This window comes from Mobula hypostoma, chromosome 12, assembly GCF_963921235.1.
Source record: "Mobula hypostoma chromosome 12, sMobHyp1.1, whole genome shotgun sequence".
Taxonomy (NCBI): Eukaryota; Metazoa; Chordata; class Chondrichthyes; order Myliobatiformes; family Myliobatidae; genus Mobula; species Mobula hypostoma.
In genome coordinates this window covers 20,293,140-20,320,862 of record NC_086108.1, presented here as the reverse complement: position 1 = coordinate 20,320,862, position 27,723 = coordinate 20,293,140, and the positions used below count along the sequence as shown (strand labels likewise).

Sequence of the window (27,723 nt, the reverse complement as noted above, 5' to 3'; positions counted from 1 at the left end):
ATTAGAAATGTGTGCAATAAAGGAACAGCAGTTATAATGGGTGACTTCAATCTACATGTAGATTGGGTGAACCAAATTGGTAAAGGTGCTGAGGAAGAGGATTTCTTGGAATGTATGAGGGATGGTTTTTTGAACCAACATGTCGAGGAACCAACTAGAGAGCAGGCTATTCTGGACTGGGTTTTGAGCAATGAGGAAGGGTTAATTAGCAATCTTGTCGTGAGAGGCCCCTTGGGTAAGAGTGACCATAATATGGTGGAATTCTTCATTAAGATGGAGAGTGACATAGTTAATTCAGAAACAAAGGTTCTGAACTTAAAGAGGGGTAACTTTGAAGGTATGAGACGTGAATTAGCTAAGATAGACTGGCAAATGACACTTAAAGGATTGACGGTGGATATGCAATGGCAAGCATTTAAAGGTTGCATGGATGAACTACAACAATTGTTCATCCCAGTTTGGCAAAAGAATAAATCAAGGAAGGTAGTGCACCCGTGGCTGACAAGGGAAATTAGAGATAGTAACAATTCCAAAGAAGAAGCATACAAATTAGCCAGAGAAAGTGGCTCACCTGAGGACTGGGAGAAATTCAGAGTTCAGCAGAGGAGTACAAAGGGCTTAATTAGGAAGGGGAAAAAAGATTATGAGAGAAAACTGGCATGGAACATAAAAACTGACTGTAAAAGCTTTTATAGATATGTAAAAAGGAAAAGACTGGTAAAGACAAATGTAGGTCCCCTACAGACAGAAACAGGTGAATTGATTATGGGGAGCAAGGACATGGCGGACCAATTGAATAATTACTTTGGTTCTGTCTTCACTAAGGAGGACATAAATAATCTTCCAGAAATAGTAGGGGACAGAGGGTCCAGTGAGATGGAGGAACTGAGCGAAATACATGTTAGTAGGGAAGTGATGTTAGGTAAATTGAAGGGATTGAAGGCAGATAAATCCCCAGGGCCAGATGGTCTGCATCCTAGAGTGCTTAAGGAAGTAGCCCAAGAAATAGTGGATGCATTAGTGATAATTTTTCAAAACTCTTTAGATTCTGGACTAGTTCCTGAGGATTGGAGGGTGGCTAATGTAACCCCACTTTTTAAAAAAGGAGGGAGAGAGAAACCGGGGAATTATAGACCAGTTAGCCTAACGTCAGTGGTGGGGAAACTGCTGGAGTCAGTTATCAAAGATGTGATAACAGCACATTTGGAAAGCGGTGAAATCATCGGACAAAGTCAGCATGGATTTGTGAAAGGAAAATCATGTCTGACGAATCTCATAGAATTTTTTGAGGATGTAACTAGTAGAGTGGATAGGGGAGAACCAGTGGATGTTGTATATTTGGATTTTCAAAAGGCTTTTGACAAGGTCCCACACAGGAGAATAGTGTGCAAACTTAAAGCACACGGTATTGGGGGTAAGGTATTGATGTGGATGGAGAATTGGTTAGCAGACAGGAAGCAAAGAGTGGGAATAAACAGGACCTTTTCAGAATGGCAGGCGGTGACTAGTGGGGTACCGCAAGGCTCAGTGCTGGGACCCCAGTTGTTTACAATATATATTAATGACTTGGATGAGGGAATTAAATGCAGCATCTCCAAGTTTGCGGATGACACGAAACTGGGTGGCAGTGTTAGCTGTGAGGAGGATGCTAAGAGATGCAGAGTGACTTGGATAGGTTGGGTGAGTGGGCAAATTCATGGCAGATGCAATTTAATGTGGATAAATGTGAAGTTATCCACTTTGGTGGCAAAAATAGGAAAACAGATTATTATCTGAATGGTGGCTGATTAGGAAAAGGGGAGGTGCAATGAGACCTGGGTGTCATTATACACCAATCATTGAAAGTGGGCATGCAGGTACAGCAGGCGGTAAAAAAGGCGAATGGTATGCTGGCATTTATAGCGAGAGGATTCGAGTACAGGAGCATGGAGGTACTACTGCAGTTGTACAAGGCCTTGGTGAGACCACACCTGGAGTATTGTGTGCAGTTTTGGTCCCCTAATCTGAGGAAAGACATCCTTGCCATTGAGGGAGTACAAGAAGGTTAACCAGATTGATTCCTGGGATGGCAGGACTTTCATATGAAGAAAGACTGGATGAACTGGGCTTGTACTCGTTGGAATTTAGAAGATTGAGGGGGGATCTGATTGAAACGTATAAAATCCTAAAGGGATTGGACAGGCTAGGCATCTGCAGGAAGGTTGTTTCCGATGTTGGGGAAGTCCAGAACAAGGGGTCACAGTTTGAGGATAAAGGGGAAGCCTTTTAGGACCGAGATTAGGAAAAACTTCTTCACACAGAGAGTGGTGAATCTGTGGAATTCTCTGCCACAGGAAACAGTTGAGGCCAGTTCATTGGCTATATTTAAGAGGGAGTTAGATATGGCCCTTGTGGCTATGGGGATCAGGGGGTATGGAGGGAAGGCTGGGGCGGGGTTCTGAGTTGGATGATCAGCCATGATCATAATAAATGGTGGTGCAGGCTCGAAGGGCCGAATGGTCTACTCCTGCACCTATTTTCTATGTTTCTATGTTTCTATGAAATGAGTCAGGCACTCACTGAATATACATCAAAGTTGCTGGTGAACGCAGCAGGCCAAGCAGCATCTATAGGAAGAGGCGCAGTCGACGTTTCAGGCCGAGACCCTTCGTCAGGACTAACTGAAGGAAGAGTGAGTAAGGGATTTGAAAGCTGGAGGGGGAGGGGGAGATGCAAAATGATAGGAGAAGACAGGAGGGGGAGGGATAGAGCCGAGAGCTGGACAGGTGATAGGCAAAAGGGGATACGAGAGGATCATGGGACAGGAGGCCTAGGGAGAAAGACGGGGGGGGGTGACCCAGAGGATGGGCAAGAGGTATATTCAGAGGGACAGAGGGAGAAAAAGGAGAGTGAGAGAAAGAATGTGTACATAAAAATGAGTAACAGATGGGGTACGAGGGGGAGGTGGGGCCGAGCGGGAGTTAGAGAAGTCAATGTTCATGCCATCAGGTTGGAGGCTACCCAGACGGAATATAAGGTGTTGTTCCTCCAACCTGAGTGTGGCTTCATCTTTACAGTAGAGGAGGCCGTGGATAGACATGTCAGAATGGGAATGGGATGTGGAATTAAAATGTGTGGCCACTGGGAGATCCTGCTTTCTCTGGCGGACAGAGCGTAGATGTTCAGCAAAGCGGTCTCCCAGTCTGCGTCGGGTCTCACCAATATATAAAAGGCCACATCGGGAGCACCGGACGCAGTATATCACCCCAGTCGACTCACAGGTGAAGTGATGCCTCACCTGGAAGGACTGTTTGGGGCCCTGAATGGTGGTAAGGGAGGAAGTGTAAGGGCATGTGTAGCACTTGTTCCGCTTACACGGATAAGTGCCAGGAGGGAGATCAGTGGGGAGGGATGGGGGGGACGAATGGACAAGGGAGTTGTGTAGGGAGCGATCCCTGCGGAATGCAGAGAGAGGGGGGGAGGGAAAGATGTGCTTAGTGGTGGGATCCCGTTGGAGGTGTTTAAACTCACTGAATATTTCTCTTTTTCTAAATCATGGAGAAGGACATACTGTAACATCCCAGAAACCTGGTAGCTGATGGCGATCGGATAGTCCATGCTACAGTAGAGGAGGTGTTCTAAGTAATAAAACATATGAAGGTAAAAAAAATCTCTGGTGTCAGATCATTCTATCCAAGAAGGTGGGGCAATAGAGAAGAAATTGCTGGAGTCTAGCTGAATATATGCATCATAGTTAGCAATGAGTGACATGCATGAACCCAGGAGAGAGGCTAATGCTGTGCCTTTACTTTAGAAGGGCTGCAAAGAAAATCTGGTAACTATAGACAAATACGCCTAGTATCTGTGACAGGTAAACATAGAACAGTGCAGCACAGGAAAAGGCTCTTCACCCCACAATGTTCTGCCAAACCAGCTAAAAAGCAAATTTTAAAAAACAAACACTAATCCCTCCTAACTGCACAATGTCCATATCCTTTTATCTTCATCACATTCAAGGGCCTATATAAACATCCCTTAAAAGCCTCTAATATATTTGTCTCTACCACCATACCTGGCAACACATTCCAAGCATCATCATTCTCTGAGTAAAAAACTTACCCCTCACATTCCCCCTTGAACCTACCCCTTCTTGCCTTTAATACCTGCCCTTTAGTATATTACACATTTCAAACCCCTGGGAAACAGATCCTCTCTGTTCTATTTATGCCTCTCATAAACTTATAAACCTTGATCAAATCTCCCCTAAGCCCCTGCCACTCCAGAGAAAACAACCCAAGTTTATCCAGCCTCTCATGACAGCACACGCCCACTAAACTAGGCAGCATCCTGGTAAGCCTCTTCTACGCCCTCTCCAAAGTCTCAACATCCTTCCTATAGTGGGGCAACCGGAACTGTATGCAATACTCCAGGTGTAGCCTAACTAGAGTTCTATAAAGTTGCAATATAACTTTCTTGACTTTTGAACTCAATGGCTCCACTAATAAAAAGCCTTCTTAACCACCTTATTGACCTGTGTAGCCACTTTTAAGGAGCTACAAACTTGGATCCCAAGATCTCATAGTTCAGCAACATTGTTAAATATCTTGCCCTTAAAAGTGTACTGTCTCCTTGCATTTGTCCTCCCAAGGTGCAACACCTCACATTTATCTGGGTTAAACTCCATCTGCCATTTCTCTGCCCTTATCTGAACTGATCTATATTGTGCAATATTCTTTGCTAGTCTTCTACACTGTGCACAACTCAACCAATCTTGGTATCATCCACAAATTTACTAAACCACCCATCTACATTTTCATCCAGGTCATTTATATACATCACAAACAGCAAAAGTTCCAGCACAGGTCGCAGCAGAACACTAATTACAGATCTCCAGCTTGAATAAGTCCCTTCAATCATTACCTTCTGCCTTCTATGAGCAAGCCAGTTCTGAATCCAAATAGCCAATTTGCCATGAACCCCATGAATCTTAATCTTCTGGATTAGCCTCCCATGAGGGACTTTGTCAAATGCCTTACTAAAATCCATGTAGAAACATCCACTGCCCTACGCTCTTCAATCTTTCCTATCACCTTGTCAAAAAAACTCAATTAAGTTAGTAAGGCACGACCTGACCCACACAAAGCCTTGCTGGCTCTCCCTAATTAGGTGAATTCCAAGGCATTCTACAATGCTTGAGCATTCCAAATGCTCATATATCCTATCCCTAAGAATTTTCTTCAGCAATTTCCCTGTAATTGACGTGAAACTCACTGGTCTATAGTTCCCATGATTTTACCTTGTTCCCTTCTTAAATAAAGGTACAACGTTAGCCACTTGTCAGTCCCCTGGGACCTCGGCTGTGCCTAGAGAGGACATGAAGGTACTGGTCAAGGCCCCAGAAATCTCATCTCTTACCTCCTTCAGTAACCTAGGGCAAATCCTATCAGGCCCCGGGGACTTATCCATCCATTTATACACTTGGCACTGATCTCCTGATCCTCCACATCCCTTTCCTTGGTAAATACTGAAGCAAAGTACTCACTAAGTACCTCATTCACATTCTCTGCATCCAAGCAAATGTTCCCTCCTTTATCCTTGAGTGGCCTTGCCCTCTCCCTAGTTATCCTCTTGCTCTTAATGTATGTACAGAATGCCTTGGGATTCACCTTAATCCTACTTGCCATGGACTTTTCATGGCCACTCCTGGCTTTCCTAATTCCCTTCTGTTCTTTTCTGACTTCTTTATACTCCTCACGTACTTTGTTGATCCTGACTTCTACACATGAATAACTCCCCACCGGTCACGCCCTGTTCACACTGCAAGAGCCACTGATCGATCCGCCTGATCAATCCTCCAAAACCCACTTTTTCTGTGGGCACAACGAAGTTCATTCAGTGTCCAAAATCATGTGTCTCTGGTCTATCATCTGACCTACTATATATCTCACCGTACTGAGTACCGACTGTCTCTCAAATAACTCCTCCCTTCTCTGTCTGTGTAAGAACGTACAAGCAGGCAATGTCATTGGAGAAAGTATAAACAACCTATGAGCAGTCTTCGTCTCTCCTTCTCTTTTAAACAAGGTGTTTGTGTTAAATAACTCTCTCTCTCTCTCTTTTCAAAAGCACAGTTCATAGTGGTAATCGAGCACAGTTTATAGGGGTAATTCAGGACCCCGTCACACCCCCTTCCTTCAGAAAAAAAAATTTGACGAAGGTGAAATTTTTGGTTTAACTGGAAATTTCAGAGTTTGAAACAATACATATATAATCATCAGATGACAGAGCAAAACGTGTACAATTTCCAACTTAACATCTGGATAAACAATCAGCTATAATATTGTCAGTACCTTTCACATGTTTGATTTTTAGGTCACATTCTTGCAATATCAGACTCCAATTTAACAACCTTCTATTCTTATCCCTCATCTTAGTTAGAAACACCAACAGATTATGATCCATGTAAACCACAAGTGGTCTCTGGGCAGGACAAACATGGACTTTAAAATGTTGTAAAGCCAGAGTAAGTGCTAGTAATTCCTTTTCAACAGTTGAATAATGTTTTTCTGGTGCACATTAAATTTCTTTGAGAAATAAGCTACTGGACGCTCAATGTCATCCATACCCTTCTGTAACAGTACTGCCCTAGCAGCTTTGTCACTAGCATCTGTTGCTATTGAGAATAGTTTTGAAAAATCAGGTGCTTTGAGCACAGGATGATAATGCAGAATGGTTTTCAGACATTCAAGTGCCGCCTGGCAAAGATCATTCCGTACAAATCTTTCACTCTTCCCTAGGAGTTTTGTTAGGGGGAGAACGATGTCAGCAAAGTTCTTACAGAACTTAGAATAATACCCAACCATTCCTAAAAACCTTCTCAAAGCTTTCTTGCCGGTCGGAACAGGAATCTCAGCAATAGCTTGAACCTTGGCCTCTACAGGAGTCAGTTGGCCCTGGCCTACCACATAGCCAAGGTACGTAACAGTGGCAAGGCCAAACTCACTTTTAGCGAGGTTCACAGTAAGATTGGCCTTGGAAAGTCTGTCAAATAGTTTTGCTACTGCTACAATATGCTCTTCCCACGTGTCATTCCAGACCACTAAATCATCAATATAAGCCCCTGTGTTTTCTAAACCTCTAATCACAGAATTGATCATTCTTTGAAATGTCCCTGGAGCATTTTTCATCCCAAAGGGCAAAACATTATATTCATACAACCCCGAAGGTGTGACAAACACTGAGGTTCCTCTGGCCCTGTCGGTCAAAGGAACACAGCAATATCCTTTTAACAGATCAATTTTTGTGAGGTACTTAGCCCTTCCCACTTTATCAATACAGTCATTCACTCTTGAGATAGGATAAGCATCTGTCTTGGTTATTGCATTAATTTTGCTGTAGTCAGTACAGAATCTCATGCTACCGTCCGGCTTTGGGACAAGGATGCAGGGCGACGCCCAGTCTGAGGTAGATTGCCTAATGATACCGGTTGCTAGCATGTAGCTAATTTCTTTTTCAACCCCTTTGCTTTTCTCAAAGTTCATTCTATAAGGATGTTGGTTTATGGGCTGGGTTGAATTTATAATGACGTCACACACTGCACCTGTGCACCATCTTGGAATGTCAGGAAATAAATCTTTATGCTTGCTAATTAGTTCCTGCAATTGCTCTGTGCAGGCTCTAGATGACAAACCTTATCAGTAAGGTCTTTCAAAATAGTGGAATTCTCAAGTCTTGTTGATATAATATTCAGTTTGGTAAAATGATTTTTCCCCTCATTATCAAATTCCTCAGCCACACTTGTTTCATAACCGTACTTATTGGTACCATCTCAGAATCATGATACGGCTTCAGCATGTTTACGTGTACTAACTGGGTTACCTTCCTTCTGTCGGGAGTTTCGATAACGTAATTCAAAGAATCAATTTTCTTAATTATGTGGTATGGTCCATGGAATTGTGCTTGGAGGGGGTTGGTCACAGAGGGAACAGCACCAGCACTTTATTTCCAACCTCAAACATCTGCTCCCTCGCTCTCTTACCAAACCAATGTTTCATTTTAATTTGGGAGTTTTGCAGATTCTTCTTGGCAAGGTCACAAGCCTTGTTAAGTCTTTCACGGAATTTTAAAGCATAATCTAACATGCTGACACACACTTTTGGGTTAGACCATTGCTCCCTGAGCAAGCTCAGAGGTCCTTTGGGCCTATGGCCGAAAATGAGCTCAAACGGGCTGAACCCCAGGGACTCTTGAATGGTGTCTCTCATGGCAAAAAGTAATAAGTGTATTCCTTCATCCCAGTCCCTGTCATTCTCATAACAGTAGGTTTTAATCATGGTCTTTAAAGTGGAATGAAACCGCTCCAAAGCCCCTTGAGACTCCAGGCGGTAGGCGGATGACACAATTTGTTTAGTCCCTAGCTCAGAAACTATTTGCTGGAATGTTCTTGAAGTAAAGTTACTACCCTTGTCAGATTGAATTTTTTTAGGTAAACCTACCAGTGCGAAAAACTTGCTGAGTGCCTTTACCACAGTCTTGGCCTGGATGTTTCTGAGAGGCATGGCTTCAGGGAACCTAGATGCAGCATACATAATTGTTAACAAGTACTAATGACCAGCTGCAGTCTTTGGCAATGGGCCTACACAATCCACTATGACCCTAGAAAAAGGTTCACCAAAAGCAGGTATCGGCCGAAGTAGAGCCTTTGGGATGGCCTGGTTAGGTTTTCCCACCACCTGGCACGTATGACACCCTCTGCAGTAATTGACAATATCTTTCCTCATGTTAGGCCAATAAAATTCCCTCATAATCCTGTGCACTGTCTTCTTTACTCCAAAATGTCCCCCTAAAGGCATCTTGTGGGTCAGGTTTAAAATTTCAGCCTTGTAAACCTTTGGAACCACCACCTGATGCACAATAGCCCAATCCTCACTTGCAGGCACAGTGGCTGGTCTCCACTTCCTCATGAACACCCCAGCTTTAAGGTAATATCCCACTGTCTCTTTCTGAATTTCATCCTCAGAGAGAGCTGTCTCTTTTAAAGCCACAATTTTTTCTGTTCCTCTATAAATTCCTTCCTTGATAAGGACAAGTCTTTCCCTTCCTCCTTGCTCTCCTCAGCTGTACTACCCTCTAAGTCCTGTTGGTATAGGGACGGTAGGAAAGTCTCAGATAAATCAACATTAGCATCAGCAGCTTTTCTGGACATGCTTCGGGTCACTGCGCATGTGGGATACACATCAGCATCTATGGGCGGGTCCTCAGCAGCAGAAGGCTTACTGTTGAGCCGAACTGCTGGATAAATATCTCCACCTGCAAGGTCATTGCTGAGTAAGACATTAACATTGTCTATTGGTAGTTCAGATCGTACCCCGATTGTGACTGGTCTGGATACCAAATCGCATTTCAAAATTATCTTGTGCAAAGACACGGCCTCAGTTCCCCGTCCAATGACCTTGATAATATTTACTTCCCCAGTCTCCGACTCAGCACTAAATTCCAAAACAATCTTTAATATCAGTGATTGAAAAGCTCCAGTATCTCTCCAGATTCTCACTGGAACTGGGGTTGACCCCTCCTTCACAGACACAAACCCATTTGAAATAAACCTCTCAAGTCCCTCTTCAACTCGGTCAGACCCCTCCTTCTTCAGCAGTGTTTTAACCATCTGAACACAGGCATTTGGGGTTTTCTCTTTCTCTTTTCCTTTCTCCCTTTTCATAGCAAAACAATTGGATGCCACATGATCAGGTTTCCCACAAAAGTAACACTTGAAACTGGGAAATTTTCCCCCCGACTGCTTTCCTTCCTCCTTACTTTTGTCACTAGTCTCCGGTTTACTCTTGGTTTAGCCGGTGGATTATCTCTATTACCTTTTTGGTAATTCCTAGTGGGAAAAAACCTAACTTTATGAGTCAAGGCATACTCGTCTGCTAATCTAGCAGACTCTGACAGTGTCGCTGCCTCTCTCTCATCCAAGTATGTCCTTATACCATCAGGGACGCAACCTTTAAATTGTTCAATCAATATCAACTCTTTCCGGTTGTCAATATCTTCACTTGCCCCTTTCGAGGTATACCAGCGATCAAAGTACATCTGCATCTCATGGCCAAACTCTAAATCCTCAAATTTCAGAACCTTAGCCTGTGTGCCTCCGGGACCAACTCGTAAACTTTAAGTACAGCACCTTTCACTACATTATAATCATCTGCGTCTGCTACAGACAACGCCGAATACACTCGTTGGGCCTTCCCCTTAATCACACTTTGTAACAGAAGAGCCCACTGATCTCTCGGCCAGTTGCCACTTATGGCCACTTCTTCAAAATGTAAGAAATACCTATCGACTTCTGTTTCCTCAAATGGAGGTACCAACTTAATTTCTTTCTTTCTTTCTTTTTAAATCCTTTTATTAATTTTTCAAAATTATAAACTCAATAACAAAGTTAGTACAAAGAGATTGGAATAATGTTCAACAGCATATATAAAATGAATTTTAAGTAACATGTATATAAAAGACTTCCAAACTCATAATGAAATTAATCATTAAAAAAGAAATAAAAAGAAAAAAATATAAACAAAAAAAACACAAAAGAAAAAAAGAACAAAAAAACCCCCAAAAAAAGCAAAAGAGGGCTAGACCAACAGCTTGTATCAGACACGTTCAATAATGTCGTTAACTCCGCTCCTCTCATCATATAATTTAAGTTTAGAAAAAAGATTCAGAAAGGTCAGATTACATCATATGAAAATGTTGCATAAAAGGTTTCCAAGTTTCTTCAAATTTAATCGAAGGGTCAAAAATATCACTCCTAATTTTTTCTAAATTTAAACTTAATACGGTTTGAGAAAACCATTGGAATGTAGTTGGAGGATTAGCTTCCGTCCAGTTCAACAAAATAGATCTTCTCACCATTAAAGTAAAAAAAGCTATCATTTGACAAGCTGAAGAAGACAAAGATCTATGTTCTACCATTGGCAATCCAAAGTTTGCCGTCATAGGATGGGGTTTTAAATTGAAGTGTAGAACTGTTGAAATAATATCAAAAATGTCTTTCCAATATTTTTCCAAAAGAGGACAGGACTAAAACATATGAATTAAAGAAGCCACTTCAGAGTGACATCTATTACAAGTAGGGTTTATATGGGAATAAAAACGAGCTAGTTTATCTTTGGACATATGAGCTCTGTTTACTACTTTAAATTGTATTAATGCATGTTTAGCACAGATAGAAGAAATACTAACTAATTGAAATTTTTTTTCCCACTTCTCTATAGGTAGGGAAAGTTGAAGTTCCCTTTCCCATTCATTTTTGGTTTTATCAGATATATCTGGTGGTAATTTCATAATTATATCATAAATTATTGCTATTAATCTCTTCTGCAAAGGATTAAAACCTAAAATTTTATCAAAAATGCCAGAAGGATTTGAAGTCGGAAAGGTAGGCAACGTAGTATTTTAAAAATTTCTTATTTGTAGGTATCTAAAAAAATCAGATCTAGGCAAATCAAATTTCTCAGGTAACTGCTCAAAAGACATAAAGCAGTTATCCAGAAATAGATCACGAAGACATATTATACCTTTCGTTTTCCATATCAAAAAGGCTTGGTCCATTACCAAGGGTTGGAAAAAGAAATTAGATATAATAGGGCTTGATAACATAAATTCATTCAGGCCAAAAAATTTACGAAATTGAAACCATATTCACAATGTATGTTTAACTATAGGGTTGAAAATTTGTTTATTCAATTTTGATAGTGCAAAAGGCAGTGAAGTTCCTAAAATGGAAGCTAAAGAAAACCCTTGTACAGAATAGCCTTCAAGGTTTACCCAATATGGGCTTGGAGTTGTATTCCAATCTTGTGTCCAAAATATTAAATATCGGATATTAATTGCCTAGTAGTAAAATCTTAGGATAGGTAATGCCAAACCACCCTCTTTCTTAGATTTTTGTAAGTATTTTTTACTTAATCTGGGATTTCTGTTTTGCCATATATAAGAGGAAATTTTAGAATCAATAGTATCAAAAAAAGATTTAGGAATAAAAATCAGTATCGCTTGAAATAAATATAAAAATTTGGGTAAAATAATCATTTTAATAGCATTAATACGGCCAATCAGTGATAGAGACAAAGGGGACCATTTAGTAATCAGTTGTTTAACCTGATTAATTAATGGTAAAAGGTTGAAATTGAATAGATCCTTATGTCTCTTAGTAATTTTAACTCCCAAATAAGTAAAATCTCAGGAATCACTCTAAATGGAGAGTTTCTATAAATGGGAACCTGCATATTTAATGGAAAGAGTTCACTCTTACCTCGGTTCAATTTATAACCAGAAAAACTACTAAACTGAGCAAGCAAAGTTAATACTGCCGGAATAGATATTCCTGGGTTAGAAATATATAATAGTAGATCATCTGCATATAGTGATAATTTATGAGTCTCATTTCCACAGGTAATGCGAAATATATTAGGAGAGTCACAAATGGCAATAGCTAGCGGTTCCAAGGCAATATCAAATAGTAGTGGAATAAGAGGGCAACCCTGCCTACTACCACGGAATGAATGAAAAAAAGGGGATCTTTGATTGTTAGTAAATACCAAGGCCAAAGGGGTAAAATATATCAGTTTAATCCAGGAAATGAATATCGAACCAAAATTAAATTTCTCAAGGGTATTGAATAAATATATCCATTCAACCCTATCAAAAGCTTTCTCAGCATCCAATGAAATAACACATTCTGGAATTTTGGGTGGAGGCGTATAAACAATATTCATTAATCTCCTAATATTAAAAAAAAGAGTAACAGTTTTTAATAAATCCAGTTTGAGCAGCAGAAATAATTTGGGGTAATACATTGTCCAATCTAGTTGCCAATATTTTAGAAAAAATCTTAGAATCGACGTTCAAGGACACGGGGTTTGGCGATTCCATATAGGCCTATAAGATGTACATTCAGTAGGATCCTTATCTTTTTTAAGAATTAAGGAAATAGAAGCTCGATAAAAAGATTGTGGTAATTTACCTATTGACACTGCATCCCTAAAAACACTACATAGCCAAGGAGTTAGTGTAGTTGAGAAAAATTTTAAAAAATTCTACTGTAAATCCATCTGGGCCAGGTGCTTTACCTGAGTTCATCGAAAAAATAGCATTCTTTATTTCCTCTACTGTAATAGGTACATCTAGTTTTGAACGTTCATTAGATGATAATTTTGGAATATTCAGTTTCTTAAAAAATTCATACATTATAGTGGAGTCATCAGGAACTTAATTTCTTGGCTAATTAATTAAACGGTACAACCAGCTCCCTACTATGGCTTGGCACTGGAACCCCTTGCCACACCAACTCCAACTCAAACTGTCTCTGTTTTTCTGCCTCTGCGGCCTCAAGCCATTTCAGTTGCAACTTATGCTCCATCTTTACTTTTGCCAACTGAAGATGAAACTCAGCCTCAGTAGGTTTACCTTCTGCGAACATTTTCAACACAACCTCAGTAAATTTTTTCGTCGAAACATAATATTCAACTATTTTTCTTTGAGTTTCTCTCTTAGTCATACCCTTCTTTACCGTTGTAAGCTTTAATTCCTTACCAATGTCCTGCGACTCATACTTTATAGCTTTTGTCAAGGACACGGGGTTTGGCGATTCCAGAAATTCCGCAACATCCATTTCTGCTGTTTTTCCAGACGACCAAATCAAAAGGGATTTTCCCCAATCAATTCAAACAGGCCCCCCCCCCAACCAATTTGTTCATATCCTGGACAAGCCCCCAATTTTGTCATGTACCCCGTGACAGGTTAAAGAACCAGCAGAAATGGAAAACACCTTGGAGTCCAGTATTGCTATTAACTAATGGTATTTATTAGTAACTACGCAATACAGTAAAATAAATGCAGATAAATCAAACAGATTAGCAATGATTATATATAAGTAAGTATATCACTAGCTGGCTGGAGTGTTTGCTGACATCTTCAACTGCTCCTTGCTTCAGTCTAAGATCCCCTCATTGTTTAAAAAGGCAACGATAATCCCAGTGCCGAAGAAGAGCAAGATGGCATGCCTGAATGACTATCGACCTGTGGCTCTGACATCAATTGCTATGAAGTGCTTCAAGCGATTGGTTATGGCACACATCAACCACAGCCTACCAGTCAAACTCAACGCTTTGCAATTCGCCTACCGGAGCAACAGGTCAAAGGCAGATGCCATCTCTCTGGCCCTACATTCCTCCCTAGAATACCTGGAGAATAACGATGCATACATAAGGCTCCTTTTCATTGACTACAGCTCTGCCTTTAATACCATCATTCCAAATAAACTGATTCCTAAGCTCTGGAACCTGGGCCTTAGCACTCAGATCTGCAGCTGGACCTTCAACTTTCTCACAGACAGGACCCAGGCTGTAAAAATAGCAGACAAGCTTTTCTCTACAATCAATCTGGAGCACCAGTGCCCCACAAGGCTGTGTACTCAGCCTCCTGCTGTACTCACTGTACACCCATGATTGTGTAGCCAAGTTTCCATTGAACTCAATATATAAGTTTGCTGATGACACAACAATTGTAGGCCGTATTTCGGGTAATAATGAGTTTGAGTACAGAGAGGAAATTAAGAACCTGGTGGCATGGTACGAAGACAATAACCTATCCCTCAACATCAGCAAGACGAAGGAACTGGTTGTTGACTTCAGAAGGAGTAGCGGACCGCACAACCCAATTTACATTGGTGGTGCACAAGTGAAACAGGTCAAAAGCTTTAAGTTCCTCTGGGTCAATATCACAAATGACCTGACTTGGTCCAACCAAGCAGAGTCCACTGCCAAGAAGGCCCACCAGCGCCTTTACTTCCTGAGAAAACTAAAGAAATTTGGCCTGTCCCCTAAAACCCTCACTAATTTTTATAGATGCACCGTAGAAAGCATTCTTCTAGGGTGCATCACAACCTGGTATGGAAGTTGTCCTGTCCAAGACCGGCAGATGCTGCAGAAGATCGTGAACACGGCACAGCACATCACACAAACCAATCTTCCGTCCTTGGACTCACTTTACACTGCGCGCTGTTGGAGCAGTGCTGCCAGGACAATCAAGGACATGACCCACCAAGCCAACACACTTTTCGTCCCTCTTCCCTCCGGGAGAAGGCTCAGGAGCTTGAAGACTCATACGGCCAGATTTGGGAACAGCTTCTTTCCAACTGTGATAAGACTGCTGAACGGATCCTGACCCGGATCTGGGTTGTACCCTCAAAATATCCAGACCTGCCTCTCAGTTTTTTTTGCACTACCTTACTTTCCATTTTTCTATTTTCTATTTATGATTTATAATTTAAATTTTTAATATTTACTATCGATTTGTAATTCAGGGAGCAGGAAGCGCAGAATCAAATATCGCTGTGTTCTAGTATCAATTGTTTAGCGACAATAAAGTATAAGGTATAAAGTATATCAGTAAGTGTGGAAATATATGAAAACCAATCTTCTTCAAGTCTAGGGGTAAATAGATACAGTCTTACAATGATGAGTAAAGTTCAGTTCAGTTCGTGGTATTGAGTTGAATAGTGATGGAGAGAGAGAGAGAGAGGGAGAAATTTGAGTCTTCAGGTGAGCTGACGACATCGATCTTCCCGTTGTCCTTCGAAATCCTTTAAAAGTCACCGACTGTGACCACAACAAAGGGGACCATTCTTCTGTTGTGGAGCCATCAACCCAGGCGAGGGTTGGACACACGAATAACTCCCCACCGGTCACGCCCTGTTCACACTGCAAGAGCCACTGATAGATCCGCCTGATCAATCCTCCAAAACCCACTTTTTCTGTGGGCACAACAAAGCTCATTCAGTGTCCAAAATCATGTGTCCCTGGTCTATCATCTGACCTACTATATATCTCATTGTACTGAGTACCGACTGTCTCTCAAATAACTCCTCCCTTCTCTGTCTGTGTAAGAACGTACAAGCAGGCAATGTCATTGGAGAAAGTATAAATACAATGAGCAGTCTTCGTCTCTCTCTCTCTCTCTTCCAAACAAGTTGTTTGTGTTAAATAACTCTCTCTTTCTCTTTTCAAAAGCACAGTTCATAGGGGTAATCGAGCACAGTTTATTAGTGGTAATTCAGGACCCTGTCACACAACAACCCTATTATTTTCACATATTCCTTAATCTAATTACAGATCTGTTCCTCAATGTCCTGGTAGCTATTGGGTGGATCTGTAGTACAATCCCATCAGAGTGATTGATTCTTTCCTATTCCTGAGTTTTACCCAAATAGACTCAGTGCCTGAACCGCCCATTATGTCTCCCCTAAGTGTAGTTGTGATATTGTCCCAGGATAGTAGTGTAACTCTTCCACGCACCCCCCTCCCCGCCATTTTACCTCCTTTTCTATCTTTTCTATATCCAAGGGATACAATATACATGTATTTCAAAAAGCAGTAGTTGATTGGCAATAGTCAAAATCATCAAATGTATGGAATGAAGGCAGTCTATTATCTATTCTAGGTGTCTGTGATGATTTTGTTCATATATAGACAAAAGAACAGGGCAGCATACACTCGAAGAATTCCTCCATCGATAAATATTAGGACCTAAAACACAGTTTTATAGTACTGTAGTAGTATTGATAATCCAATTTGTTCCATATTTCATTTAAATACATAATTAATTACTTAGTTAAACAGCAGCTTTTCTTTAGCCTATACCTTTTTAAGTACTTCCATGAAACCGGCTAATTGGGGCAGCTGCTTAATTGGGCCAAAATGTACTGGTACCATTGTGTCTGAATTAACGGGAATCCATTGCATATGCCAGAGGTAGTTGTTGAGGCAGGTACAATAACAACATTTTAAAGCCATTTGGATAGATACATGGATGGGAAAGGGGGATATAGTTAAACATGGGGAAAATAGGCCTAGCTAGATGGGCACTTTGATCAGTGTGGCATTACTTTTTCTCTAAAGTTCATGCTTATATTCCTGTTTTGGTTCATAATTATATAGATTTAGGCTATACAGTCCATCAAGACGACTCTGCCATTAAAAATGTGTGGTTGATTTTGCATCTGGATTTCAATCGTTGCAATTATGTAGGGCCTTGATGAGACCAGACTTAGAGTACTGTGTCACTTTACAGATTTGGTCATCTTACCAGAGAAAGGGAATACTTGGAATGATGGATTCAACAATGACTTATCAGACTGGTTCCAGGGATGGCAGGGTTGTCATGTGAGGAAAGCTTCAGTAAACTGGGCAGGACGGAGCTTAAGAATGAAATTAGGGGAGCCAGAAAGGGCCATGAGAAGGCCTTGGTGAGCAGGATTAAGGAAAACCCCCCAAGGCATTCTACAAGTATGTGAAGAGCAAGAGGATAAGACGTGAGAGAATAAGATCAATCAAGTATGACAGTGGAAAAGTGTGTATGGAACCAGAGGAGTTAGCAGAGGTACTTAATGAATACTTTGCTTCAGTATTCACTACGGAAAAGGACCTTGGCAATTGTAGGGATGACTTACAGCATACTGAAAAGCTTGAGCATATAGACATTAAGAAAGAGAATGTGCTGGAGCTTTTACAAAACATCAAGTTGGATAAGTCACCGGGAGCAGATGAGATATACCCCAGGCTACTATGGGAGGCAAGGGAGGAGATTGCTGATCCTCTGGCAATGACCTTTGCAACATCAAAGGGGAAGGGAGAGGTTCTGAAGGATTGGAGGGTTGCAGATGTTGTTTCCTTATTCAAGAAAAGGAGCAAAGATAGCCCAGGAAATTATAGACCAGTGAGTCTTACTTCAGTGGTTGATAAGTTGATGGAGAAGATCCTGAGAGGCAGGATTTATGAACATTTGGAGAGGCATAATATGATTAAGAATCACCAGCATGGCTTTGGCAAAGGCAGGTCATGCCTTACGAGTCTTACTGAATTTTTTGAGGATGTGACTAAACACAATAATGAAGGTAGAGTAGTAGATGTAGTGTATATGGATTTCAGCAAGGCATTTGACAAGGTACCCAATATAAGGCTTATTGAGAAAGTAAGGAGGCATGAGATCCAAGGGGACCTTGCTTTGTGGATCCAGAATTGGCTTGCTCACAGAAGGCAAGGAGTGGTTGTAGACTGGTCATATTCTGCATGCAGGTCGGTGACCAGTGGTGTGCCTCAGGGGTCTGTTCTGGGACCCCTTCTCTTTATGATTTTTATAGATGACCTGGATGAGGAAGTGGAGGGATGGGTTAGTAAATTTGCTGATGACACAAAGGTTGGGGGTGATGTGGATAGTGTGGAGAGCTGTCAGAGGTTACAGTGGGATATCGATAGGATGCAAAACTGTGTTGAGAAGTGGCAGATGGAGATCAACCCAGATAAATGTGAGGTGGTTCATTTTGGTAGGTCAAATATGATGGCAGAATATAGTATTAATGGTAGTGTGGAAGATCAGAGGGATCTTGGGGTCCAAGTCTGTAAGACACTCAAAAATGCTGTGCAGGTTAACTGTGTGGTTAAGAAGGCACGCGACGCATTGGCCTTCATCAACCATGGGATTGAGTTTAAGAGCCGAGAGGTAATATTACAGCTTTATAGGACCCTGGTTAAATCCCACTTGGAATACTGTGCTCAGTTCTGGTCACCTCACTACAGGAAGGATGTGGAAATCATAGAAAGGGTGCAGAGAAGATTTACATGAGAATAGTTTGAGTAAACCTGGCCTTTTGTCCTTGGAGCGACAGGGGATGACAGGTGACCTGATAGAAGTGTATAAGATGATGAGAGGTATTGATCGTGTGGATAGGCAGAGACTTTTTCTCAGGGCTGAAATTACTAAGACAAGAGGGCACAGTTTTAAGGTGCTTGGAAGTAGGTACAAAGGAGATGTCAGGGGCAAGGTTTTTATGCAGGGGGTGGTGAGTGCGTGGAGTGAGCTGCCAGCAATGTTGGTGGAGGCGGATACGATATGGTCTTTTAAGAAGCTACTGGGTAGGTACATGGAGCTTAGAAAAATAGAGGGCTATGGGTAACCCTAGGTAATTTCTAAAATAAGTACATGTTTAGCACAGCATTGTGGGCCAAAGGGCCTGTATTGTGCTGTAGGTTTTCTATATTTCTAAACAAGAGGAAATCTGCAGATGCTGGAAATCCAAGCAACTCACACAAAAAGCTAGAGGATCTCAGGAGATCAGAAAGGATTTATGGAAAAGAGTAGAGTCAACGTTTTGGGCCGAGACCCTTCAGCAGGACTGGAGAATGGACACAGTGTCTGAAAGCTCCATTTTTTGAAATTAATTGACTTTACTTCTTACATCCTTCACATACATGAAAAATCTCTACGTTACGTCTCCATCTAAATGTGCAATTTATAGTAATTTATAATTAATTGTATGTACAACAGAACAATCAATATAACATAGAAATACAATTGTATCAACATGAATTAAGCAGTCTGATGACCTTATGGAAGAAGCTGTCCTGGAGCTTGTTGGTCCTGGCTTTTAGGCTGCGGTACCGCTTCCCGGATGGTAGCAGCTGGAACAGTTTGTGGTTGGGGTGACTGAGGACCCCAATGATCTTTCAGGCCCTTTTTACACACCTGTTTTTGTAGATATCCTGGATAGTGGGAAGTTCACATCTACAGATGCGCAGGGCTGTCCACATCACTCTCTGCAGAGTCCTGCTATTGAGGGAAGTACAGTTCCCATACCACACAGTAATGCAGCCAGTCAGGATGCTCTCAATTGTGCCCCTGTAGAAAGTTCTTAGTATTTGGAGGCCCATACCAAACCTCCTCAACCGTCTGAGGTGAAAGACGCACTGTTGCACCATTTTCACCAAACAGCTGGTATGTACAGACCATGTGAGGTCCTCGGTAATGTGGATGCTGAGGAACTTAAAGCTGTTCACTTTCTCAACCCCAGATCATTGATGTCAATAGGGATCAGTCTGTATCCATTCCTCCTGTAGTCCACAACCAGCTTCTTTGTTTTTGCGACACTGAGGGAGAGGTTGTTTTCTTGACACCACTGTGTTGAATGCTGAACTGTAGTCCAAGAACAGCATTCTCACATAAGCATCCTTCTTCTCCAGGTATGTAAGGACAGTGTGTAGAGCTGTGGCTATTGCATCGTATGTCGATTGGTTATGTTGGTATGCGAATTGTAGGGGGTCCAGTGTGGATGGTAGCAGGCTGCAGTGAGGTCCTTGACCAGCCTCTCAAAGCATTTGCTTATTATTGAGGAGAGTGCAACAGGACACAGGTCATTCAGACATGTTACCCTTGTCTTTTTAGGTACAGGAACAACGGTGGATGTTTTGAAGCAGGAGGGCACTTGGCACTGGGAGAGAGATTTTTCTGTAGTCCTGCTGAAGGGTCTCAGCCTGCAATATTGACTGTACTCTTTTCTCTAGATACTGCCTGGCCTGCTGAGTTCCTCCAGCATTTTGTGTGTTGCTCAGTAAACTGGGGTCCTGTTCTTCAGAATTCATATACAGTATCATTGAAGTATTCACCTTTTAAAACACTTTACATGAGAATGTTCCCCATAAATAAGAAGCCTTGGATCAGAGGCATAGCATAGAATAAGAGATAGGATGTTTAGGATTGAAATGAAGAGAAACTTATTCACCCTGAAGGTGGCGGATCTTTAGTTTCCCATCTTGGAAGGCTGTGAGGGTCAGTCAGTGGAACTCCGCCAGCTGCCAAAACAATCACTCCAAGGAAACTTCTTCATTAGCCTCCACGATAAAATTAGGAAGTACATAGGAGCAGAAGTAGACCCTTCGGCCCCTCAATTCTAACTTTCTTCAATATATTCATGCCTTATTTGCCTCCATCTCATCACCTCCTCTGTACCAATTTCCCTTAGTCCTTAATTCCATGATGTTTCATCGTATATTTGCCCCTCTTTACAAATCCTGTGATCCCCCGGGATAGACTAGAGTGTTGATGGAGCTAACCCTATCTGGTAACACCCTCCGTTTACAATTCCCTCTGCACTAGGCTGATTTCTTTGCCTGGCTCCACCACACACTCCGGGAAGTGCTTTGGGAACTGCACCCGCACTACGGGAGTTATGTAATTTCAACGCGGCTCTTGTTCCGGCTGGACCCCAGGGGACATTAACGGTTGAAGTAGCCTTGTCCCCGTCCGCCTGTCAGTGAAGCGAGGCCGCTGGGGTAAGTAGGCGGCGACCATTGAAGGCGTCCCGGCCGGCTGGTGGAGCTGGCAAGGCGGAAGTGTCGCATTATTGTTGTCCGCCGATCCCAGGACAGAGCCGAACGTTGCTACCGGTCCGGAGCTCGAGCCCGAGGTAGGCAAACAGAGGGCGCGTGGCGGGGGAACCGCGAGCGTGAGCCGCGAGTGAACGAGCGGAAGCCGGGGAGGACAGGACCAGGCCCCGGCCCCGCTGGAAAACCGAGGTGATGACCTCATGCTCGCGTTTGGAGATGGGGTGGCTGCAGGGCCCCGGCACTGTGGGGATGTCAGGTGGTGGTGGTGTCTGTGTATTTTATGTTTCTTTGGACTATCTGGCCCCTTCAGCTCTCACCTCCTCCCAATCTCCCCACCCTGAGTCGCCTCTATCCCTCCAATCAGTCTCCCTCACCCCTCCCAATACCTTTCACACGCCCTTTCCGGTTTGGTGATACTCCCCTCGATCTACTTGATTTCTGTTGATGCCACTCTTGCTCCTGGGTAAGGTTTATGAGTTCAAGACCTCCTCCTGCCTTTGAGTCTCAAAGAAAATCTCGCTAGGATGTCACTTGAGTGCGTGGAGATAAAGGATAGCCGTATGTGTGTCCCGAATCAGTTCCAGGATGGACTGGAGATGCTAGTAAACAAGAGGTTGTGAAGAGATTTGGCAGAGGTGTGCAGTACAAGATTATGACGAGTTTGCATAGAATGAATAGAGAGAAACTGCCATCAGTGGATGTCTCGAGGATTCCGATACCACGATAAAAGACACAGATGAGGTCACAGGGGGAAAAACTTCCTAATGCTGTGTGTTATGATTAGAACTTGCTGTTTGCATGTGTGATAAAGACATAATCGGGGTATTCAAAAGGGGCACTGATTGGACGTTAAGTGTAAATATTTTGCAAAACTAAGGAGATATAATGAGTCCTTCCAGCAGGCAGTGTGTTGGAATAACGGGGGGAAAGGTGGGGAGGGGCAGTAAGGGAGTGGAATTAATGGATAGAACAGTTGTCTTCTTGGTTTGTAGCGTTTCTTGGAAAAAGTGCCAGTGGTGTTATTCTGAAGAACAGAGACATTATTATTTTGTCATTGTTACAGTCTTCTGACGAAATTTTATCTCTCATTTCCTTTATAATCAGGCTTAAGGTGATCAAATTGATGATTGTGGGTCTGCTGTGGCCAAATAGGCTGCTGTGATCTGTGTGTTACATCAATTCTAATTACATCTCATCTAAAGTCGTTCATTGCTGCAAAACACGTTGGGTTCTGAGATTGTGAAAGGAGTTATTCAAAAGTATGTTTTTTGTTCTGGATCCCTGGTCCTACTGAATTCCCTAGTTTAGCTTTATCCCCCTTGGCTTTTTAAAAATTCACTACAGTGTTTTGTATCTACATTTGCTAGTGATATTCACTTTATAACAACATTAGATTTTTGCTCTACTCATTTCCATCTGTAAATATCAGATTTTAATTTTTATTTAGATTTCATGGGTTGTGTACTTAAACCGGTTTTGTTTTTAAATATCATTAAGACATGCTAAAGATGCTGTCCTTGTTCTCTCTTATTCTAATCAAAATTTGCCCCTAATTCTTTTTGAAGTTACCACGTTTGATCCATTGTGTAACTTTCTATTATAACTTATTTGCATTTGTGGTCAATTTGTTTCTGAAGCTGCTTAGTCAATAGATTTGATATGCCAAATGTACATGAATAAAGTCCAGAGTTTACAAAAAGGACTTTAAGATGGTTGGAATAAATTAATTTTAATTGTATCAAAACCATCGCATTTCAGGTTTTGTTTTCATTTAGATGCACATCTTTTCACAATGTTGAGAAGAAGATCTATTCATACCAGGAATGCTAGATGTGTGTTGCAGGTCTTTGTAGTCAAGCTGACTAATATAGCTGAGTGTACACAGTGGCACCAGTTTACATCTACATGGAAAACAATCAGTAATTTTGCTTGAGGCAATTTGCAATTGTTGCATTTATTTTCAGTGCTGTTTCGTCACCATTTTTGGAGATTAGGACTCAAAAGAATCAATGTTTACAACTTTATTCACCAGATAGGTTTTAAATGTTGACACAATCCATTTCATGCTAGCAATTATTGATTTTGGAATTTCTTTCTTTTCTTCCATCCAGTTAAGTATGACAATCATTAAATTTAGTTACATAGCTCATTGGGTTACTTTTCTGTTTGATACATGCCTATGAGTCTATCCTGCCGACTGAAGTTTGGTTGCCCTCTACATACATTGTTGGGGATATTATTCTGTATATTTTCTAGTACTGATCCTTATCTGTATGGCTATTGTGCGTTTTTAAACAACAGTGGTTTGAAATGCAACTCAATAGTATTTTGGAAAAGTTATTGTGAAAGTCAAATTTACACATTTTTAAAAATACAGGCTTTATAAACGATTTGAGAGAAAAGCTGTTACAGAAAGCAGAGTGTTCTCCAACACAGAAAGGAGCCATTTAGTCCTTTGTAGCTGTAGTGACTTTACTTTCAAAGAAGAACTGTTCTTTATATAAAATTTTTGAAAATTTCGGCTTTCAAAAATGTTTTTGTTTCCTCTGTTGGTAAGTAGGATTTACATCTACATTAAAAAATTTGGGTCTCTATAGTTACTTACAAATTTATGCTTTACAGTGAGTTTCTAACTGATCAGTGTGTTACCAATTACCTTTTATTTCTTGATACTTCTGTAACCAAAATAGTTTTCGTAGTGCCTCATTTCTGATGTCATTGTGCCCTTCATGACATACACATTTTTCCCAAAATCAAAGCAAGAAATGGCAGTTACTTCAACCTTTTTAGCATTGAAGTTAGGTTTGTTCTTTTTGTATCTTTTGGGTTTTAGACTCTACTGGATTGCACTGTTCCCTCTAGATGGTAATGCACAATGAATTTTATATATAGAGGTATTCATTTTAACAGCTAGCAAAACACTGCCAATAAGAACTTTGATCTCTTGTGGGTTTGATCATTTTTGATCTCGTTCATCTGCACTCTCACGAACCATATGTAGCAGGCCTCTATTGGGTAATAAAGGATTTTCTTGCCAGAACTTTTGCACACCATTCATTTATGACTTACTTATTAAATGACGCTTTAAAAAGTTGAGTTTCTAAATATTAAGCCACTTCTTCCCACTTCTTCTCCAGCAACTTTTGAATCGTGACAATAACGTAGATAACACCAGTTTCTGTATTGTACATAAATATTTCTCATAGCTGCATGTTCCCGACCTCATGAGCTTTCAGTGTAGCAGTTTCTACTGTATCATTAAGCCACTCCACTTTATATGAACTAGCAGTTGTTTTGCGCTTCATGCCCTTTGCTTCTTTGGAATTTGACAAAGTGAATCAATAAAAACAGTATAATTAAGCCAGTTCTAAAATCTGCAGACAAATCATTGCAAACTTTATGTTGTCAATACTGTCTGCATTAGAAACCGGAAAAAGAGTCGTAATTGTGTATGATCGTGAAATATAGTTAACATGCCAATGAGGTAGAGGGTGACAACCTTTTATGCACAGTTTAAATTTCTTTGTGCATTAGTAGCAAAAGATGTATCACACAACTTTGAGGGAAAATTGCTGGCATGGTCAGTCAGCATTTAATGTCGTTCCCTAACCATCCTTGAGTAGATGACAGTGAGCCATCTTGAACCACTGCTGTCCTTTTGTTGAAGGCACTTCCACAATGCTATTGCAGAGGAGAGTTGCCAGATTTACACCTAGTTAGTGGCTTTGCGTGTTGAGCTGGTGTGGGAGAGATAAGAGGCAGAGCTGTAACGTGTGACAGTGATGTGGGTGCTGGTGACTCTGAACTTTGAGTTTGTGACATCATTAATGGTAAGCAATCTTCCTGTGATTGTACCTGGCTAGCTAGCTGATGAATGAGACTTAAAAAGTGTTGACGGACATCTGGATAGCTCCTGGTAACATGCATCTTCCATCATGTAGCCGTATTTATTGCCGTGTCCGTATTCGAATTGTCTTCATTGAAGATAGTCATCATTCTTTTGAGCAGAATGCCACTGAAAGTCATTTCGTAATGAACTCCCTCATTTTGCACAGCAGGTATTATTACATCTTAACTGCAGTAATAATGCCTTGGCCCATTGTTGGTAAAAGCACTGCCTGGATGTTGTCAGCCATTTCTTGATGTACAGAGACATTGCTAATAGTAAGCAAAGATCTGTTCTTCAGACACAATATTGTTTGATGAAAGAAGAGAGAAAGGACATGATATGATCTTGGAACTATGTCATCACCAACAATTTTTTGTTAAATCATTATACCACTGGAAGATTTGGTTTGATTGTCCCTTTTAGAGCCTTAGTCCTTGTGAGTGATAGATTGAGAGGTTTAAACTTGCATTTAGCGTCTGCATCGCCTCTAAGCAGAGGACTAAATGATTTTTGGCTGCCATAAAACATGAATCACATTGCTTGAGATGAATGTGCATAAAGGCATCCCTGTCTCATTCAAGTAAAACATTTTCTCAGCGATTTGTTTCAGTCCTGTGGGGGTGGGAGAAAATTCTGCCACTATATTATCTGCACACTATATTTAGTGCCCGTTACGCATTTAGGGCAGCATTGAAGGTTCTCTATCTATGGCCATCAATGCCAATTTTGGTGATGTTCAGGGCTTCCTCCATCATGCCAGTAGCTTCCTCAGTTTGAACTTCTGTCAGTCATGCAAGTCCCAGGCGGAAACTGAGGAATACCATCACACATAGATACAGAAGGATTCCTTAACAATTTTGTTTTACCAGTTAGGATGTTAGTCCTAAGCTGAACAGCCGCACCCCCCCCCCCGCCCCAATCTGTAGGACCAGTGGACTACTCTTAGTCTGGCCTCTACCCTTTGGCATGGGTGATCCTACCAAGAGTCAAGGCACAAGGCTCTGACTCCAGCCGACTTAGCTCTCTGAGACATTGAGCCATGCAAGCCTCCAAACCATGTCAAGGTTGTGGTTTTCTTGGAGGATGCTCTGTTTCTCCAACTATTATGCAGATCTCTTCTTACATCTCTTCTAAGACCACCAGACTCAAAAACATTTACTTTCCCCCCAGCAGTAAGGCTGATCAACACCTCCATCTGACCATACCCCCACCATCACTACTTTATAATTTCTTGTCAGCCACCTAATATACAGACAGCGCTGTAACTAGCGTCACTTTATGGACATACAATCTATATATATATATATAGGCTATTTTATGTATTTGTATTGTGTGTTTGTTATTGTGTTCTTTATCATATTGTGTTTTTTCTGTGCTGCATCAAATCTGGAGTTCTCCTTTACATTCATGTACTGGAAATGACATTAAACTATCCTGAATATTTGAAAATGATGTACTTCCATGGTAAAAATTCTGAAGTCTTTTTCTAATAAGTCTTTTTCTACTGAGTTCCTCCAGTATTTTGTGTGTGTTACTACAAATAGTTAAGCCAGTAGTTTTGAATAGACCAATGTAAAATACTTTGTTTTTCATCCTAAATTTACCTTTCTTTGAATTCTTCTATGGATTTTTTCTAACAGCTTTCAGCCTTCAGATTTCTGTGTACCTCAAATTCAGGCATTTTTACATTCTGCTTTTCTTCACCCCACCATTAAAAGTACTTTATAGTCACTATCAAATAGCTTAGTTACAATTATGCATACGAAGAAGAATTTAGATTAGATTATGAGGACACACAGTCCTCTTTTATTGTCATTTAGTAATACATGCATTAAGAAATGATACAATGTTCCTCCAGAATGATATCACAGAAACACAAGACAAACCAAGACTGAAAAACTGACAAAAACCACATAATTATAACATATAGTTACAACAGTGCAAAGCAATACTGTAATTTGATAAAGAACAGACCATGGGCACGGTAAAAAGAAGTCTCAAAGTCTCTCAAAAGATATCAACAGATTTTTATGATATCCTAGAGAAATGTGTTTCCATTGTTGTGGTCTGTTTCAAATACAGTCTTAGAAAAAGCTGGAGTTAGTTTCAAGAACCTATTATGTTAAGTGACTGCAGTCTGTGATTTCAGGGGTTTTGTGCCAACACAACATGTTGGCAGTCTAATGGATAGCACTGCACCTGTGATTTTCTGCATTACTTATTACATCAGGAAGGGTAGTATCTGAGAGACAGAGTCAATGTAGTCGTATATAATTGAAATAGGTTGAATGCCGCTACTTGTTTGTTACTACTGTTAATGTTTCCTGTTGTAGCTACCAGCTTTATTATCTTTCCCTCTAGCACTAGGGATTGCTTGTTTTGGAGCAAAAAGTTTATTAGCAAAGATGTGCACCTGAAAGAAGTCAAATTGCATGTTAGTGGAAAGAGAACATTTCAATAGGTATGTCGTTTCTGAAGTTTCTGTCCATAGCTTCCTCTATTGCCATGATGAGGCCATGTCAGGTTGGAGGAAAACACCTCATATTTCATCTGGGTAGCCTCCAATCTGATGACATAAAAATTGATTTCTCTAACTTCTGGTAATTTTCCCCCTCCCCCTTCCCTCTTCTTCCATTC

At 41.1% G+C, this 27,723-nt stretch overlaps 1 protein-coding gene and 1 long non-coding RNA gene across 5 annotated transcripts in view; one reads left to right on the top strand and one right to left on the bottom strand.

Annotated features, from left to right (window-relative positions):
- LOC134354652 (uncharacterized) overlaps window positions 1-19,542 on the bottom strand; it is a 47,629-nt gene extending 28,087 nt beyond the window's left edge. The window contains exon 1 of the long non-coding RNA XR_010019870.1: window positions 19,422-19,542. This is a non-coding gene — a long non-coding RNA (uncharacterized LOC134354652). The remainder of the gene's footprint in view (window positions 1-19,421) is intronic.
- A 1,578-nt stretch (window positions 19,543-21,120) lies between these two features.
- The window catches only part of fam20b (FAM20B glycosaminoglycan xylosylkinase), a 107,712-nt gene continuing 101,109 nt past the window's right edge, over window positions 21,121-27,723 (top strand). Inside the window, exon 1 of one of the 4 annotated variants that reach the window (XM_063063713.1) lies at window positions 21,121-21,277. The gene's annotated coding sequence lies outside the window, so the exon portion shown is untranslated. Of the gene's footprint in view, window positions 21,387-21,429; window positions 21,661-22,436; window positions 22,457-27,723 lie in introns of those variants that run through there. The other 3 variants (XM_063063714.1, XM_063063715.1, XM_063063716.1) reach the window with 3 other exon arrangements.